This window comes from Arvicola amphibius, chromosome 2 (assembly GCF_903992535.2).
Source record: "Arvicola amphibius chromosome 2, mArvAmp1.2, whole genome shotgun sequence".
Lineage (NCBI taxonomy): Eukaryota > Metazoa > Chordata > Mammalia > Rodentia > Cricetidae > Arvicola > Arvicola amphibius.
Genome location: NC_052048.2, coordinates 36,543,368 through 36,563,072, shown reverse-complemented (window position 1 = coordinate 36,563,072; position 19,705 = coordinate 36,543,368).

The window sequence follows — 19,705 nt, the reverse complement described above, 5'->3', positions numbered from 1 at the left end:
CAGGCACTGAACTCATATTCATAGACCCCCCCCCACCAAATATACACACAGAAACACATAACCCAAAACATTTCTTAAAATAGTCATTGAAGACAAGAAAATGAATAGGTCCTAGGTTTTTTTTTGATCTGATTCTAGAGGCAAGGAATGTGATCATCAGGAATGGGGAGTTAATAAGGTATTAATTACACAGTAATGAGTGTTGGAGAGATGGCTCAGTGGTTGAGAGCACAGGCCTTAATCCAGAGTGTTATATTCCTAGTACCCACACAGCTCACAGCACCTATAACTCCAGTCCCAGGTGATCTGACACTCCTTTCTTACTTGCTTGAGTTTCTGTGCACACGTGATGCACAAACATATGAACAGGCAAGACACCCATGCACATGAGATAAAAATAAAACCCTAATTTTAAAAAAAAGAGGTGATGAGATCAGCAAAGAAGTCCTGTGAGGTGGGGGAAGTCTAGATTCAAAAGAGGGAAGTAGTCAATGTGATGGTTCATCTTGGTTTATAGCTCAGCAGAATTTAGAGTCAGTAAGGAAATGGACCTCTACCCATGTATGTGAGGGACATCCAGATTAGGTTAACAGAAGTCAGAAGACCACCCCCAAATTGTGGAGAGCACTGTTCTGTGGACTCAATTTTTTAATAAAATGAAGAGTGAGCTGAGCCCGAGCATTCATCACTGTCTGTTTCCTAACTGCAGATGCAATGTGACCAGCTACCTCATGTTCCTGCTGCCACGCCCCCTGAAACTGAGACAAATAGACCCTTTCCTTTCTTAAGTTGCTTTCTGCCTGGCATTTTGGCACAACAAAAAGAAATGTAACTAATACGGTGATTAAGGAGAACCTGCCCCCTCTTATTGAACTACCAGAAGAATGATAATCATAAAATGAGTAAATAAGTAAGAGCCAGCCAAAATCAGAGTTAAAAAAAAGGTCTATTCCAGAAAGAATGGTTCTCAAATGGTGACTATAAGGTCCACTCTTTCTGCTTGAGTAGCGTCTTTTTCTCCCAGGAAAATCATGGACCAGGAAGATTGATGGGTCTAAGTCAGGGCAAATATGAAGTCATTAAGTAATGGCAGATGAGACAAGAGTATGAAGAAATTTCCAGAAACCATCCTCTCAATCATTCCAGCAATGCCCTCTAGATTCTTGCATGCTCAGGAATCAATGTGAGCTAAAGAGGATTTTGCTAAAATGCAGATTCCTTGCAGGAGGCCTGAGGTTTTCATCTGTAGCAAGCAGGGGACACTAATTCTCTACCCCAGAAGGTTGGTAGGGTGGGGCTCACTGTTAGCTCAGAAAGCCCAGTACTGCAAGAGAAAAAGGAAAAGTGAGCCATGGATGCAAGCTGAATATGTGTTTTCAATTTAATGGTGGCAATATGTTAGGAAAATTAATGAGAATCTGTCATAGTGTTACCTCAACCTCAAAATGAAACTATCTGTAAGAACTTGGGCCTGATGTCAATGGACTGTAACCTAAGCTCCACTGAGGCTGAGGCACCCAGGTTCACAGGTTCGTGGCTTACTTAGGAAACTTAGTGAGACTCCATTTTAAAATATGCATTAAAAGGACGAGGGCTGGAGAAATGGCTCAGCAGTTAAGAGTACTGACTACTCGGTGCTCCTGCAGAAGATCTGGGCTCTGTTTCTGGGACCCATATATAACTCCTGTTCCAGTGGATCCTTTGCCTTCTTATGTCTTTTGCAGGGCACTAGGCACACACATGCTGCATATGCATACATGCAGGTACTCACACATAATAAAATAAATCTCTGAAAGAAGGATGAGGGTAGAGCTCAGAGGTATAGCACAATGCCTAGCATGTAAAACAACACCCATCTGTATTGAATAATTGACAGCATATTAAACTTGATGCTTATGCATTTTTTTATTGGTTTTGCTTATTTCTGAGACAACCCATATGGTCTTGAACTCATTTTTTCGACTGCAATGGTCTTGAAAATTGATATTCTTGCCTCTACCTCCAAAGTGGTGTAATTATAAACGTGAGATATCATGATCATTTCAACGTGATGGGGATCTAATCCAGTGCTTCATGCACACAGGCAGGTGTCCACATCTCATTCCTTAACTCACCACAGCTGACTGTGTACAGGTTCTGTGGAAAGGCCTGCACAGGTGGGTAGGGTTGGACTTTTAATGTGTCTCTAGCTGGTTGCGACCAGAAAAAAACAAAGACATTGACTGTCTTTGCGGAAGCAATTCAATTTGCCGCTTGTTTTCTACCTTATAAGCAACCTTTAAAACGTGTGTGACAAGTTACTGCTTTTTCCTGTGTCTCTGGTAAATTGTGATTTAACCCACTCTTCCTCTGTCTAAACCGAGAATCGCACTTGTTATTTAAAGGAATGCTGGGATGGCACCGGGATCCACACAGAGCTCTCCTCTGAGCAAAGCAGCCTGGGTATAGGAAATGGACTTCTATTTTTCTCCTTGAGAGCAAATGCTTTGGGTTGTCAGCCTAACAAGCCAGCAGGTGATCATTTCAGACGCTGGGATGGGCCCCGGTAATGCTATAGCTTCTTTTTATCCAAGTCCCACAAGCACAATTAGGAGCAAATGAATGCTCTGCTATGCCCCAATTACAAGCAAACTGATAAGACAGCCACCAGTATGAGCTCACTCCAACCCTAAGAGCTTTGACTGCGGACTGGTACTGAGAAGCCCTCGCTTTGGGCACCTTCCACCACTGCTCTGTTTTCCTGAGCGCATTGAGATTTTCTCCCTCAAATTATTTTCCTAAGTCATAGTTAAGCAATGATGCAATAAAGAAAGATATTAGGAAGGAGAGAGAAAAGAACTCTGATAGTCGCTAAAGTATGGACTATACAGATAGTCACAGTTGGAAGTGGACATTGCTGCACATTAGGAATTATCCATCATCCCATCAAGAAAAATTCAGGGCTGTGATCCATACTCAATTAGACAGCATATATGGGACAGGAAACAGAATTTTAATATATGCTTGTTTCTTTGTTTTATTGCTAATTCTCCAGGGCAATTAGATTGGGTTACAAAAAAAAAGTCTAAATGTCTCTGTGTTGGATGATAGCTTAGTGTTAATCAAGTGCTTGCCACATAAGCATGAGCACCCAAGTTCAATTTCAAGCACACACATCAAAAAGCAAAGTAAGGTTGGATGTACTTGTCATCCCAGCACTGGGGATGCAGACACAGGAGGATATCTGGGATGCATGGGCCAGATAACCTAGCCAAAGAAGTGAGTCCCCAGGTTCCAGTGAGTTCTCCTCTCTCTCTCTCTCTCTCTCTCTCTCCTCTCTCTCTCTCTCTTCTCTCTCTCTCTCTCTCTCTCATACACACACACACACACACACACACAAAATCCCAAAACAAAATATAGGACAAGAGCTTTTGAGGAGAAGTCATCTGGCATTACTTATGGCCTCTGATCCTCTGTTGAAGATTCTACAAGAGTGACCAATTCCAACTTAATGATTGTGGAGAGTTGAAATGTTGCAGGTCCAGAACCATATACATTGGTCTATCTTTAGTCTCCTTAAAAGCCATCATTCCCTACCTCTGTGTCTGACTTTTCAACCTTCTGACTAAAACCACTGGAGATGTATTAGCTTGCTAGACTACTACATCCACCAATTCGTAGCAGAATTTTTCCTTACCTGCTGTTTCTACCAGTATACCCTAAAAATGCTTTGGAGTGTTATTGATAAAAGCTTCAGGAAACCACTTCCACATTGAAAAAATGTTATTGGGGTTACCTGGATTGGGGTTCCTGGGTCATGGTTCCTCTTACTTGGCTCAAAAGTAATATACTCTGACTCCTATTGCCTTTGTGATAAGACATATGTTTCATGCAGATAACTGGCTAAGAGTATAGAAAATTACAGGTCATAAGTTAAAGGGATCTTTTAACCTAGGTTACCCAAGAATTAAGACATATGCTATGACTATAAAAATGGTTCATGGCATTTTAACATTTGCACCTGATTTGTCTCTATTCCACAAAAAGGAATTTTGTCTCTATCTAGGCAATCTCCATGGATGATATTGTTAATTGTACTGAAATACTTGATTATCAGCTGGAGAGAGAGTTCAACCAGATTTCAGTACAAGGGTCTTTTTTCACTTCTCATGTTCTCCGGGCTTTCTCTCCTACTCACAGGATCACATCTAAGAAGTGCTGGGCATAGCTTCTCTAGGATTTTTTACGAATTATAGGCTCGATGCCCTTTATTTATGGCTAGAACCCAATTATGAGTGAGAGTACATCCCATGTTCATCTTTTTGGGCCTGGGTTACCTCACTCAGGATGGTGTTTTCTATTTGCATCCATTTGCATGCAAAATTCAAGATGTCATTGTTTTTTACCGCTGATTCGTAAAAAAATCCTAGAGAAGCTATATAAGAAGGTGAACCCAAAGAAAAACATATAGTATCCTCCTGGATACTGGAAGTAGACAAGATTGCCGGACAAAAAAATGGGGAACATGGGGGGTGGGTGGGATGGGGGAGGGGGGGAGGATGGGGAGAGAAAGTGTGAAGTGGAGGATGGGAAGAGCTTGGGGGAATAGGAATGGTTGGGATATAGGAAAAGTGGATATGGGAACAAGGAATTATATATCTTAATTAAGTGGTGCCATTCTAGGGTTGGCAGAGACTTGACTCCTAGAGGGTTCCCCAGGTGTCCAGAAGACGCCCCCAGCTAGGTCCTTGGCAGCTGAGGAGAGGGTGCCAGAAATGTCTCAGATCCTATTGCCATACTCATGAATATCTTGCCTATCACCATAGAACCTTCACCCTGGCATTGGATGAGAAAATGACAGAGCCCCCACATAGGAGCACCGGACTGAGATCCCAAGGTCCCGATTGAGGAGCAAAAGGAGGGAGATCATGAGCAAGGAAGTCAGGACCGGAGGAGTGCGTTTACCCATTGAGACGGTGGGACAGATCTAACGGGAGACCACCACGGTCCAGTGGGAATGGGAACTGATGGAACAGGGGACCAAACCGGACTCTCTGAATGTGGCTGGACGGTGGAGGAGGCCAGAGAAACCAAGGACACGGCAATGAACATGAATTCTACAGCATGGACGGGCTCACTGTGAACCTTGTCAGTTTGGTTGCTCACCTTCCTGGACTTAGGGGGAGCTGGGAGGACCTTGGGACTTAACATAGTGAAGGGAACCCTGATGGCTCTTTTGTCTTGGAGAGGGGGTGGAGTGGGGGTATGGGTGGAAGGGAGGGGAGGGAAGGGGGAGGAGATGGAACTCTTTAATAAAAAAAATGAGAAGAAAAAAAATAAAGAAGTGCTGGGCAAGCCTGAACCCTGATCAACCTGACTCCAGATTTTCCATGCTGCTAATGAATAGCAAATGCTTCCTCATTGTAAGCCAAAGCCTCATGTGCTGGTGTTTCCAATTCTTTCCTTCTTTTATTTGTCTTTTCATTCCAGTTTATTAGTTTAACTTTAAATTCAGCTTGGAGCCAAGATAACATTCCCAGTGGTGACACACTAGGACAGAGACAAACAGGTTCTCTTTGTGTCTGGTCTGCAACACCCTCGTTCTATCCTGTGGGGGCTCATGGTATTGATGTTCTTTCCACCAGCTTTAGTTCGGAGAGCAGTGTTGATGCACTCCTTAGTCTCAGTAGAGTATTCAGAGCCAAAGGCAGGCTAATCAGTTTGTAGAAGAAGAGAGGTAAGAAAGAAGGAAGGAAAGAAAGAAGGAGGAAGGAAGGAAGGAAGGAAGGAAGGAAGGAAGGTAGGAAGGAAGGAAGGGTAAGACTCATAAGCAAAAAATACTTAGGCCAAAGCAGAAAAGTTTTCCCCTAGGCCCTCTCTCACACATCTGCATAGGCCCCAAGGATTGGTCCTCTCTTACCCATGATATTTCACTTAGCATGAAGAATCCTTACAGCCTACACTTTCTTTCATCCCTCCTCCTTCTTTCATCCCCCTCTTCCTCATTTCCCCTGAGTCTGTTGAAGAATTTGGCCATCATCCACAAATCATTTCCTCCCCACAAATCTGATGAGATCAGACATGTTCAGGGTTATATGATCAAAAATCACAAAAACCTATAGTAATTCCAAGTCACCACTCCCCTAGGTCTGGGAAGGTGTCACATTTTGTCTATCGCCCCTGACCAAAGTAGGTACAGGGCAAGGAAGGGAACTGTTCTTCAGGAACTCATGTTTGTTATGGCCTCCTACTGACTGTTCCAAGTAAACCAAGGTGATGTTTATCAAAGACAATCTTGTGGTGATGGATGCCAACAGGAGGACCCAGGTTCCTGGGCGCTTCTACTAGTAGTGGATAAGGCAATGGCTATGGCGCATATAATGCTGGCACTTCAGGCTCTTCCTCAGTATTAATAAACACAGCATGAACTCCAAAAAAGCACAGTTAAAAATACAAATATCATCTTCATTGATACTACAACTTCTATTTGTAGAGAACAACAAAGAAAGAAAACTGCTACTTGGACCAAGAGAGAGGGTTTTTTTTTTATTTTTATCCTTAAGAATGCATGAATACATAAGGTGTGAAGCAATATCTTACTTAATCAATGATGTCAGTCAATGAACATCCTCATTCCCTGCATAGGTTCACACACAGGACAACCACAATAGGACCAATGTGGAGCCATCCTCCCACTTTGTGGCCCCCTTACCCATGGTCTATTGCTTAAAGCCAGAAAGATCCCCCAGCAAAAGAAGAGACAACAAAGACCCTAACCACCAAGGGTAACTGTCCTCCTTAACGGAGGCTGACTCTTGATATATTTATCTTTCAGAAAGTCTCTGGTAGGTTTTTAAGATTTGTGCTCTGACTCTTCAGACTCCCTTTGCATGGATATTCACCCTGAACAGGTTTCCAAACTGTGGAAAGTAAAGCGAAGAATGACAGTGGACCCAGTGATTATAAATTAATTATGGATAGAGGCAGTTCACTTTCTGTCCCATATGCCTACAGAGAACCTCGCTTCCCAACTAGATCTTCTGGATTCAGGCATACTTCATGTTCCTGTCAATCTCTCCATCTTAAAATGACAAGAGTAGCAAGATATAGTAAGAAGGGAAGAGAGATAATAACTAGCTCCCCAGTCCATTTCTATGCAACTTGCTAAGCTGAACCTTAGGTGAGTTTTACTTGTACAGTGTTAGTAATGTATTGCTGGTAGGCCACTGCAGTTGCTGTTGTGTGGAGAACAAGCGTCCCAGTAAGGCAGCATCAAGTGGTGATACCTACCTGCCCTCTCTAGCTGTTTGCCCTATGGGCAAATGTGTAGTCAGCTCTGTGCGGGGATTTACATATTTCAACAGGGATGATGTCAATTCTCAAAGATTTATGTGAGGATTGGACATGTCAATTAAATTTTCTGTTAAATTCCTGAAACTATACTATTGTTGATATCAACAGTGAGTGTGGGAAAAAGCACTGATACTGATTAGAGTATAGCATTCTGATTAGAGAGGCAAAATGAGGAATGTAAAATGTACATATTCAACAGATGGGGAAAACAGAATCCACTTCCCTAACTTCGTAAAGACCAGTGTTAAACAGTGAACTACCAGAACAGCGGGGAGGAGTCTAGGGTAGGGATGTATACCTCTCAACTTTCTAAGTAAGCCTGGCTTGCCAAAAGTGAGTTCTAGCCCAGCCTGGGATACATAGTGAGGCATTTTGTGGAAGGCAAATAAAATGAAATAGCCACTGAAACAAAAAACATTTGCTATCATCATGATACTGGGAAACTGTTCTATCTTCTAGCCCTCTGCTTCTCGCCAGAAGGTTTCAGATTGTGTCCTGTGATGAGCATCGTAAAGCACAAGAGGTGTTGACCACCATCTCCAGGGCTATGTTGTCCTATCATGAACACACAGGACATGTTAGGATCACTAATACTGGAGTAACTAGTCCCTGTCATGGTATGTGGTGCTGGGAGGGTCTTTTCTTTAGCACTTTTCATCTCTATAAAACCAGCAGGCTCAATTACCCTAATCCAATAAAGACCCTATACACAAGTGCTTGGCATGTAACTGCTTCATAATAAATGGGAACTATTTTCCATACTAATTCCTATGGCAGAGGAGCATCTTCTAGGAAGGTGTGTGCTTCCTTTTCCTATTCTTTCTAGTGAGTTACTTGATAAAGAGAAATATTATTATAAACACTAGTATAATCTTAGAACATAAGAACAATATTTTCACTTCCACCTAGCCTCCACCAGACCTTGTACCATCAACTGTGGATCCTGCTCTTGAACTCAATGCTTACCTGGAGTCAATAGCAATTAAACTCATGGAGCAGAGGGAGGTGATGCTGCCCTTAAGCATCTGCAATAAATTAACAAATACCCGTGGAGAATTCCTAACTGGTGGGTGTTATGTTACTCCCATCCATTTCTCCCAGCACTAAACAGGATGACAGGTGCACCATGATTTGTAATGTCATGTTACCCTTGCCATATTTAAATGTTGTTACTTAACTTCATTTGGCCTTCAGTATCTCCCTAACATAAACACAGTAAAAGATTAGAGGAGGGATGTCTTAGATTGATACATCTAGGAAGTGATGGGAAAAAAAAAAAATCCCTGGGCAAACAGCTATTAAATATTGAAAGTGTCCTTTGGCTAAAGAATCAAACAACCCACCCACAAAATTCAGGGAAACCTTCAAGGGCGAAACTGTAAATGAGAAGTCCTGCAAAGAAGTTATGTGACAAAAGACTGATTTGACCATTTATATTCGGTGATAAAGAGAGGTTCCAATTGCTGCGGTTCAGAGCCTAAGTATAATTTATCTCAGGCTAGTTTTCTCTTTCTGAAAGGCCCTTCCTGGATCACCTCTATTCTGGAAGCAGCATCCTGTGATTAATAGATAAAACATTTTGGACTGTATTAATTTAACAGTTTCCACCTGTCCCAAAAGCTAAGAATGTCATCAGCTAGCATCGGAAGCTGTATGTGAGATTCTTCCACCTTGCTATAACACAGCCTCGATGGTTACATCAATATATTTTTTTTAATGTCTTGATTATAATCTTTGTTGTGCTACACTAAATTCCATAAAAATGTTCCATGTTAAGACATTATATTTAGGGAGATCTAAATATGTGTTCCTGAGATATGGTCACTCATATTTGCTCCATAATTAACCTTGCTTTTCGGTCCTTTGAGGTAAAAACTTTTTGTTTTGTTTTGTTTTGTTTTTTGTGTGATAACAGTAATCCAGAACATATGAGTATCTGTGGTGACCAGCCAAATTATGTAACTTTTGATTTGAGGGACAGTTGTAAGGGTGAAGGCTTTATGTCTGAGGCCGGTAGACTTGTAGACCAGGAAGCACTATGACTTTTTAAGCCCTAGCAAATATACAGCAGACGGGTCACACACTTGCAGGACACGGATGGGACGGGAAACAAAATGATGGGCAATGACAGACAGTAGAAGACCTCCCTCATGCTTTCTCTGGAAGTTGATAAGTGGGATTGTTCCACCAATCGGAATGGTTTTTGATACTTCAAGTAATGCTGGGTGCTTTGCATGGAGAACTTTATCGGTTCTCATATTCTGTGATATTTTACAGACAAGAAAACTAAGGCCCACAAACCTAAGAACATAGAATAAACAGATATGAATTGTTTACAACCTGTGAGTGGTGACCCTCTTTGGTCAACAATTCCTCACAGGTGGTCATCTAAGACCATTGAAACACAGTATTTACATTTGATTCACAACAGTCACAAATACAGTTATGAAGTAGCAACAAAAATAATTGTATGGTCGGGGGGTCACCACAACATGAGGACTGTGTTAAAGGGTCACAGCCGTAGGAAGGCTGAGAATCACTGAAATAAAACTGTAAATCCAAGGTTAAACCATGGTTCTGATGTTAAATCTTATGCTGATACTAACAAAATAGTATTACCCACACCATGGTTATATCAGTAGGTTTGAATTTTTATTACTTTGATGGGGGGTGGTCGATCAGTATGGTCGATGGGTAATTAGAATTAACCAGACCAGTTTATATCATAGATTCAGCTTTAATAAAAAGAAGAAAGGGAACTTACAATACCAGGGTCCAGCGATACAGGAGCACAGGAACAAGAGACCAAAAGCGAACACATCTGGATCTTATCTGTTTTACTTGGCCCCAGGGGGACATACTCTAAACAGAATGTGATGGCCTGAACTTCCCATCGTTACTTCATTACTTTTTGTGTGTACATTGCATGTGCCAGGGGTAGGTATAGTTCCAGAGGACAAGCTGTGGGAGTCAGTTCTTTCCTTCCACCCATGGGGGTCCTAGGCATGATGTTCAAGTCATCAAGATGTAGTAGCGAATCCAGGTGCAATGGTTCACACCTTTAATCCAAGCACATGGAAAGTCAGGCAGAGCTCGTGAGGTCTGAGGCCAGTCTGTTCTAAAATGCAAGACTGTTCTAAAAGTGTTGTAATATTTTCTTTTTTCCTAGGGGAACTTGAATTGATGTGAACTACAGCCTGAGAACTCATTGACTAGATCAGTGCCGAGAGGAAGCAGTTGTTCTGACTTCAAGGAGAAATTATAGTAGAGGAATGAAGGCTGGTGTCACTTAGCCATCTGCCAACAAGAAGTGAGGTCTTCTCCTTACAACCAGAGGATTGGCTTGGGGTTCTTTTCACCAACACTCAGCATTAAACACATTAATTTGCCCTCAAACTTTGAAAATATTCCACATGATAGTCACAGGAATGTATATCTTAAAACTTTGATTTTTGATTTCTGTTCTAACTTCATTTTTTCAATGGTTTAATTTAAATAGAATAATAGAAACTACAACACTTCCCCCTCTACTCTAGTCCCTCTCAGTTAACCTCCCTTGAACCTCTTTCACAGCTCCTACTTCTGAGTTGCTAGCCTCCTTTCATTGATTATATTAGTTACATTGTATGTACATATGCATACAGATTAGGATGTATATATATTTATGTGTGGTGTGTTTATATATATATATATATATATATATCTATATATATAATTTGTGTTCTTTTGTGTATATTTTCGCTGCATGCACTTTTTGCTGTTATTTGTGTACATGGTTTTAAAACTGGTATATAGCTTAGTGTTACACAACCAATAAAGAGGCTTAATTGTAGATAGTGTTATATGTTGATGAGTGTACAAAGAAAAGGGAAGTCACTCTGCGTACATCACACAGCCATTTCAGGAGCAAGCTGCCTCTGCTGATACTATTATACCAATCGATAAACACCATTATACAGCTCTCACAAATGTGTACAAGGAAACCTTAAGCTTACAAATGTGTCAGTATAGTTTTTTATGCAATGTTGGAAACAGTTACAAGAAAACTGAACTGATTAACTGCCCATGATCAGCAAGAAAATCTTACAGGTTCATTAATTAAATTCATCTTATCTACCAAACCATTTAGTAAGGTGCCATCACCTGTGTAAACCAATCAGAGAAGATAACAACAAAATGAAACAAAACCTGCAGGTGTCATTGGACCTTTCTTTATATTTTAATTTTTAGATAGTCTCATGTAGCCCAGGCTTCAACTCTCTGGGATGAACTTGACTTTCTCATCTATTCCTCCAACCCAGTTCCCCTGGTTCTAGGATTACAGACAATGACCTGTGTGCCTAGTTTCTATGACACTGGGGATAGAGCCCAAGGCTCCATTGCAAGCTAAATAAACTCTCTTCTATTGGCCAGTTCACTCACCCTTTTATTATACTTTTAGTTATCCAAAACAATATTATATATTGTACTCCAACCTAACTCCAGCAAAATATAGTCTTATGTAATAGAAAATATACACAGTGTAATTTTTCAATACAGTTATAGTGTCATAAAACTTTTAATAGTTTCTATCTAGGAAAGAAGTGGGAAGAAAAATGTAAACAATAAACATATGTTTTTTCAGTGAAGGTTTCTTTCTTAATGCAAAACTACACCAAGGGAAATATAACAAGATAGTTATGCAAGGCTGGAGGGGACGCCCCAGAGGATAAGGGCACTGACTGCTCTTACAAGGATCAAAGTTTGAGTCTCAGCACCAAACATGGCAGCTCACAATTGTCAGTACCTCCAACTCTCGGGACTCAACACTCTCTTCTGGCCTCTAAGTGCACCTGGCCATATATATGTGCACAGATGCGCATACAGCCAAAACACCCATAAACATAAAAGTAAGTTATATAACGTATATGGGTTAATAGTGTGTATGGTAATAATGCTTTTGTAAGTTATAGTCAATATTTTTCAAGGTAAAACCAAAATTTCTGGACACATGTTCTACTAAAAGAAACAACTTAAGGTTTTCTGAACAAAATCAAATTAAAATTTATAATAGAACTAAATATCTCACCTCTTACTCTAGCATATTGATTTATTTTTGATTGACATAAGTTTGAAGTCATATCTTTCAATAATTAAAAAGATACACTGTCATATGGACTGCTTGTTCATATGGGCTGCTGTTATAAAGTGCTACTCATAGTTGCCTTAGAAACTGTAGGAATATATTGTCACAGAGGCTGGGGTGTTCAAGATTCGGGTGGTGACAGAGTATTGATTTCTTGTTCACAGTCTCATCTGGTAGAAGGGAGGCTATGTTACCAGGTCATCATTGATAAGAGGGCTGTGCTAGCTAGTTTTATGCTAACTTGACACACACTAAAGTCACTTGAGAGGAGGGAGCCCCAAATGAGAACACGTTCCCATAAGGTTAGACTATAAACAAGCTTATAGGGATATCTTTTTAAATTAGTGATTGGTGTGGTGAGCTGTAGACCTGGGTTCTATAAGAAAGCCTGTTGACCAAGCCAGTGAGCAGCATTCCTCCAAGGCCTCTGAATTAGCTCCTGGCACATGCACTGGTTTAGTTCTTGCCCTCATCGCTTTTGTTGATGAACTGCTCTATGGAATAGTGAGTGAAGTAAACCCTTCCCTCCGCAAACTGCTTTTGACCATGGTGTTTCATCACAGCAATAGTAACTCTTACTAAGACAGGACCAGCTAGGGTCTAGAGGGCATAGGCTTCCTGTAAATCACCTTTGAGAGGCACTGGTGATTAGTGCTCAGCATATGAATTGAGACTGAGGGTAGAGAGATAACTCTGTAACTAACTATGATTATTGTTCTTTAGAATTTGAGATCACCTTTTCACTTCCCAGTCACCCAGACCCAAATAATCACACAAAACTATATTAATTACAACATTGTTTGACCAGTGCCTCAGGCGTATTTCTAGCGAGCTCTTATTTCTTAAATTAACCCTTTTCTATTAATCTGCGTATTGCCACAAGGCTGTGGCTTACAGGTAAGCTTCTGTCATCTTTCTTCTTTAGCAACTACATGGTGTCTGTCTGATTCTGTCTTATTTTTCTGCATTCAGTTTAGTTTTCTTTTTTTTTTAATAGTTCTGTAAACGTTTATTTAAAATATTACAGAGAGATTTGGATTCAAAAAACAGGGTCATATACAGAAACAAAATGTACTGGACTGAGAAAAAAGAAATACCATTGGTGTGCCAGAGGGGGCACAGCAGCAAACTATTTACATGTCATTTATAAGAGAGCATGTCTATTTTAAAAAGTGTAAGAGCAAAGTAATGCAAAAAAATAGTGGCACATCATGTCAGCAATGACAGACTGGTACCTTGTGAACATGGTGTCAGGGCATGGGGGTGTCTGGGTTTTCAAGGCTTCTGGAAGTATGTCACTGCCTCCAACCTACCTATATTTATTCCCCCTGCCATAAGCCAGGGGAGGAGCCTTTTTTTTTTTTTATTAATCCAATGGCAATATAAACATGGTCAACAGCATAGAGAGGGGAATCACATCAGCTCTTATAGAGTATCAAGGATGAGTTCCAACACCTACGCTGGGTTTTCCTCACAGGCCACTTTCATGCCAGTTCCAGGGGATCTACCACTTGTTTTGGCCTCTGCAGGTACTGCATACATGCCGTGCACATAAAAGAAAGCAAGGACAAACCTGTAAATAGAACATTAAAATAAATATTTTAAAAGATGTATTATTAAGGACTGTGGAAGACATAAAGACATGTGTTTTACTAGGCAACGGCCATATGTAAGAAATATGTAACTTAGAAGCAATGGTTATGATAAATGTGACACTTCTAAGACACTTTAAGTAACTATTAATTTCAAGGAGGTAGGTATTATGAAAATTTTCCAATTCATATTTTGTTTTCATTTTTTTAAAGATTAATTTCAGTTTTTACTTATGTATGTAATTGTGTCTCTGCCTTAGTGTGTGCTTGTGCATGTGGTTTCCTGGGAAGAAGAGGATGTTGGATTCCCTGAAACTGAACTTAAAAGGGGTTATAAGCTTTCCAGTGTGGATGCTAGGAACTGAACATGGGTTCTCTGCAAGGACAGCAAATGCAAACCCAGTCCCACAATGTTATAATTTTTATTGATACAATAAATAATGTAACAACCATATCCTCTCCTAGTATGGACTATTATTACTCTTTTTTATGCCTGTGTGTATTCTTGTGAGTATAGTGTATGTGTATACAGCACATACAGATGTATATGCATGCAAGGGTGGAGATCAGAAAGGAAATCTGGTGTCCTGTACTATCACATTCCAGCTTATTCTTTGGGACAGGGTCTTTTATTGAACTCGGAGCTAGGTGGGCAGCCCAGTGACCAAACAAAACATTGTTGGAATTATAGGCATGCATACCCATGGCCAGGTTTGCTTTTTCATTTTTCTCTTTAACATGGTTGCTGGGATTTGAACTCAGGTTCTGTGCATGCACACTAAGTGTTCTTACCCACTGAGCCATCTCTCCAGCTCCACTTACTTCTTGCTACCTCACAGTTTGTAAACATCAATATAAATGCCCTGTACCTCCATACTGCATCAATAATCCTTTTTTCCAACCAATGCTATGATTTTGTTTGTAGTTTTGCAAGTTGATCACATTTTTTATAACCTGTTGGCTTTGTGTCTTACTCTCACTGCGCCAATTCCTCATTTATTGGCTTGAATGGAGGTTATAGCCCAAGGTTACTCATGGCTAGCTTAAAAACAAAAGATCGATAAAAGCTCAGCTGTCAGCACCATTGTTAAACCTGTCCCTTATCCATCAGCCTGAACTCCACAGCAGCAGGCTATGTAATTATGATTCTTCATAGCTCTACAAACTTTCTTTGACATCAACATGATTATTTCCAAGGAAGCTATAACTTTAAGCAATTCCCAGAACCTCAAACTGCAGGAATCAGCACCTTGGATCCAAGATCTGAAGTGTCAGCAAATCATCCTAAAAAAAAAAAAAAAAAAAAAAAAAAAAAAAAAAAAAAAAAAAAAAAAAAAGATTTCCAGAACATTTGGTTACAAGAAAAGAGAAAAGCCATTTGGTTCTCCAAAAAATATTTTTCTAGACCTCTGTGGATTGTTTGACTCATCTGAAAAAGATTTTTTAAAAAATCTCCTCAATAAATTTTTAGACATTTCACAGAAAAGCAAGAAAAATAGCAAGTGTATCCTGTGAAAGAATGAGCAAATCACAAGAGTAAAAGAAGTGAAGAGAATGTTTAATTAGTTAGCAAGAATATGAGTTTAATAAATTTTAAAGGGACTTGTTCCAGTAAAAAGAATGTTTCAGATGAATTAAAATATGCTGTAACTTTTCAGAAAGACCTTCCAAGATAAGCTAGCATTCCTTTGATCTCAAGTTCAGTCATCATAATCTTTCTTTGATGTGATAATCCAATAGCATTATATCAATCAATGGTTTTAAAACTTTCCACGGAGAAATGAACCAGAGGCTAGAGATGTAGACTCAGCTGATGAAAGTGCTGGCCTATAATGAAGACTCAGGTTCCATCTTCGCACAACCAGGCATGGCAGCAGATGTGTAATCCCAGGAGATTAGAAACAGGATATCAGACAGCCAAGGTTATCTACATTCTATATTGCCAGTTTAGGCCAGTCTGGAATATATGAAACTCCTGCATCAAAAGGAGAGAGGGGGAAACAGAAGAAAGAGGGAGAGAGAGAGAGAGAGGAGAGAGGGAGAGAGAGAGAGAGAGAGAGAGGAGATGAGAGAGAGAATCCAATAGGGAAGCTAAAAAATGACTAAAGCATAGTGTGGCAGAGGAAGGCACAGATACAAAAAGAAACAAGAGAAAAGAAGTAAACTAATAATGATAATTGTAATAATAATAAAGTACATTGCATCTCTGCCTCCAATTTAGAAGACACCACTGTACTCTGAACATTGTAGAAATTGTAGAAATGCCAGCTTTAAAGAAATTTGTGAAGGCATCATGTAGAGATGAACCACAAACATCAAGCAATGAGGTGCCAGGGCTGGAGGGAGAGAAGCATGAGAGAAGCTTTCATAGGGAAAACTTGCTTCAGAGAATCTGCTTTTATTCAAAATGTAGTGCTTTTTGATGGTTTTACACAGTGGTCCATAGTGGTCATCTATAAACCAATACCCAAAATAGCAGATTCAAACAGGGACACAGTTAACTATAGCAGACATCAAAAGCAGACATAAAATAATAATTAAATCTGAAAACTGGGGAATCTCAGTGGGAATTGAGAGGCCACCAACAGCACAGATTTCTCTTAGTAAAAGCCCCAGACTTTCAGTTCATGTCTGAGCGATGCAGTAGAGCAGGCAAGGCTGGGGTTCCAGGTACAGCTCAGTGGTGGAGTGTCTGTTTGGCAAGCAGGTGTTCCTGAGTTTTATCTAGCACCACCACATACACACACACACCCACACACACACACACTCACACACACTCACAGACACACACCGCAGTAAAGACATCCTAAGACACCTACTCTCTGAAACACTGATGAAACACAATTTCTAATCATCTCTACGACAAAGCATACTAAAAGGTTATGCCCCATAGCCTGAAGATTAGTTGCAAAATTAAATTTTACCTCAGAAAAAGACAGTAACAAAGAGCATGATTGAGCAAAACAAACAGAAACTTTGCATATGTTTCAAAAAGTAGAACTAATTATCAAAGATTTGATAACTATGATTCAAGGACTAAAGATGTAAGACATTCCAGGAAAGAGTTGCAGTCTTTAAGAAGATCCCAAATTGTGTTGAAGGACATTGTCCATAATACATGAAACAAGGCTGAAGAAAAGTTGTACAAATTATGGAACTGGTGATCAAAAAATATTAAGGTGAAAGATATTTTAAATATTAAAAATAATAAAATTATATATATATATATAAGGGATGGAATGATATTTTATTAAAGCTCACCACATCTATGAAGACAGAAAATGTGGCATAGTAATATTAGAAGATATATTGACAGCTCTTTTTTTTTCCTGAACAGAAGACAGACATTGATGCACACATACAAAATTACTATCAGAAGACAGAAAGATTGTAAGTCACAGGTTGGGGAGGATAAAAACAAAATAGTGTCTTCTGGATAAACAAGGCTGCTGCACTCATGAACTCACAGCAACTGAGGTTGACTGAATAAGACCAGAACATGATCAAGCCAGTCCAACATGGAGTACGGTGGGGCTTACAAGCCTCCACCCCTACATGAGTTATAACAGTTGATGGCTATTGGTATAGGGAGAGTTCAAGTCAGCCATGATCCAGAGTTTAGCCCCATATCCACGTATATATGAAGATGTTCTGGAGCAGTTTCTTTACAGGGAGGTACCTTAAGACAAAAAGCAAAAATTCAAAGTAGCTTCAGGAAGATCCTGAAACTGACTGATTCACTAGGCCCCTCTTTCCAAGAGTTAATAATAAAGAAAGCTGAGGGTCACTCAGAAAAGGCAAGCTCCTAGGAAGATTTGTCACATAATAGCGGTACATACTGTAGTTAGTGGTTTATTTCAATAAATTTAAAAAGGGGATCATGAAGTTAGAAGACTGATAGGAAGGATAGATCAGGAGTGAAAGTAAACTACTATCAAAGTATATGTTTGAAATTATCAAGGCTAATTAAACTATCATAATAAAATAAAGAGACCACCAGTTAAAAAAACAATTGTGAGAGCTACAGAGATGAGTCAGCCATTTAATATAATTACATAAGCAGCAAGCATGAAGACAGAAGTTTGGATTCCCAGACTCTCATGCAAATGCCAAGAGGGCATCGGTGAGCTATGTGTAATATTACATTGCTAAGAAGGCAGAGACAGAAACCCCTGAGCAACCTGGCTAGCTAGACTCCTTGTGAGCTCTCTGGGTTCAAACTAAGTGGCCTCAAGTCAATAAAGTGGAGAGAACTCAAGGAGGCTTTAACATTAGCTGGGACCCTCCAAATGTACTCACACACTTGCACATGTGCAATTATACACATGCAAACTGGCATACAAGCAAATGCACATGCCATATACACATAAAGATAAGAAAATATAAGAAAAGCATATTGCCATGTTGAATAGTAATAATAAAATAATTAAGCTGACTGTTATGCTTTTAAATTAAACACATCATATGGAGAAGGCTATAGAAAACTGAAGAAGTATGATAAGGTGCTAGACAAAGCAAATTACTGTGTGCCACACCCCCTAAACTCATACATTGAAACTGAGCACCCACACTGTGAAGCCTTTGGCTTAAGTTACATTCAAGAACTTCCCATCTTTCATACTTTTTGGAATTTTTATTTTCAGATTAGGAGTGTTAAATAGATTACTATGTAAATATTGTATAATAAAAATCAAATTTAAAAGAATTTATAAACTGGATATAGTATTGTGCACACATCTTTTATCACAACACTTGGGAGGTAGAAGCAGGTGGATCTTTATGAGTTCAAGGCCAACCTAGTCTACATAGAGAGTTCCAAGCTAGCTAGAACTAAACCATGAGATCTTTTTGATACAATAAAACAGGAGATAACCCATGCTCACACGATCTGAAATTCTAGGTTTTTTTGTACATATTTTTTTATTTTTATTTTTTTATTAAAGATTTCCATCTCCTTCCCTCCTCCTCCCCCTTCCCTCCCCTCCCTTCCACCCCATACCCCCACTCCACCCCTCTCCAAGACAAAGAGCCATCAGGATTCCCTTCACTATGTTAAGTCCAAGGTCCTCCCAGCTCCCCCTAAGTCCAGGAAGGTGAGCAACCAAACTGACAAGGCTCACAGTGAGCCCGTCCATGCTTTGCTGGAGAGGATGTGGAGTAAGGGGTACACTCATCCATTGCTGGTGGGAATGCAAACTTGTGCAACTGCTTTGGAAAGCAGTGTGGAGGTTTCTCAGGAAATTGGGGATCCACCTACCCCAGGACCCAGCAATCCCACTCTTGGGAATTTACCCAAGAGATGCCCAATCATATTACAAAAGCATCTGTTCAACTATGTTTATAGCAGCATTATTTGTAATAGCCAGAACCTGGAAACAACCTAGATGCCCTTCAGTGGAAGAATGGATGAAGAAAGTGTGGAATATATACATATTAGAGTACTATTCGGCGGTAAAAAACAATGACATCTTGAATTTTGCATGCAAATGGAGGGAAATAGAAAACACCATCCTGAGTGAGAACCTTCACCTGAAATTCTAGTTTTAAGCACTCCCAAAACAGTATACATATATCTTATATAAAAGTTATACATTAGGAGAGTAATATATTATTTGAGTAAGAAAGAATAATATGTAATATTGACAGATTAAATCCA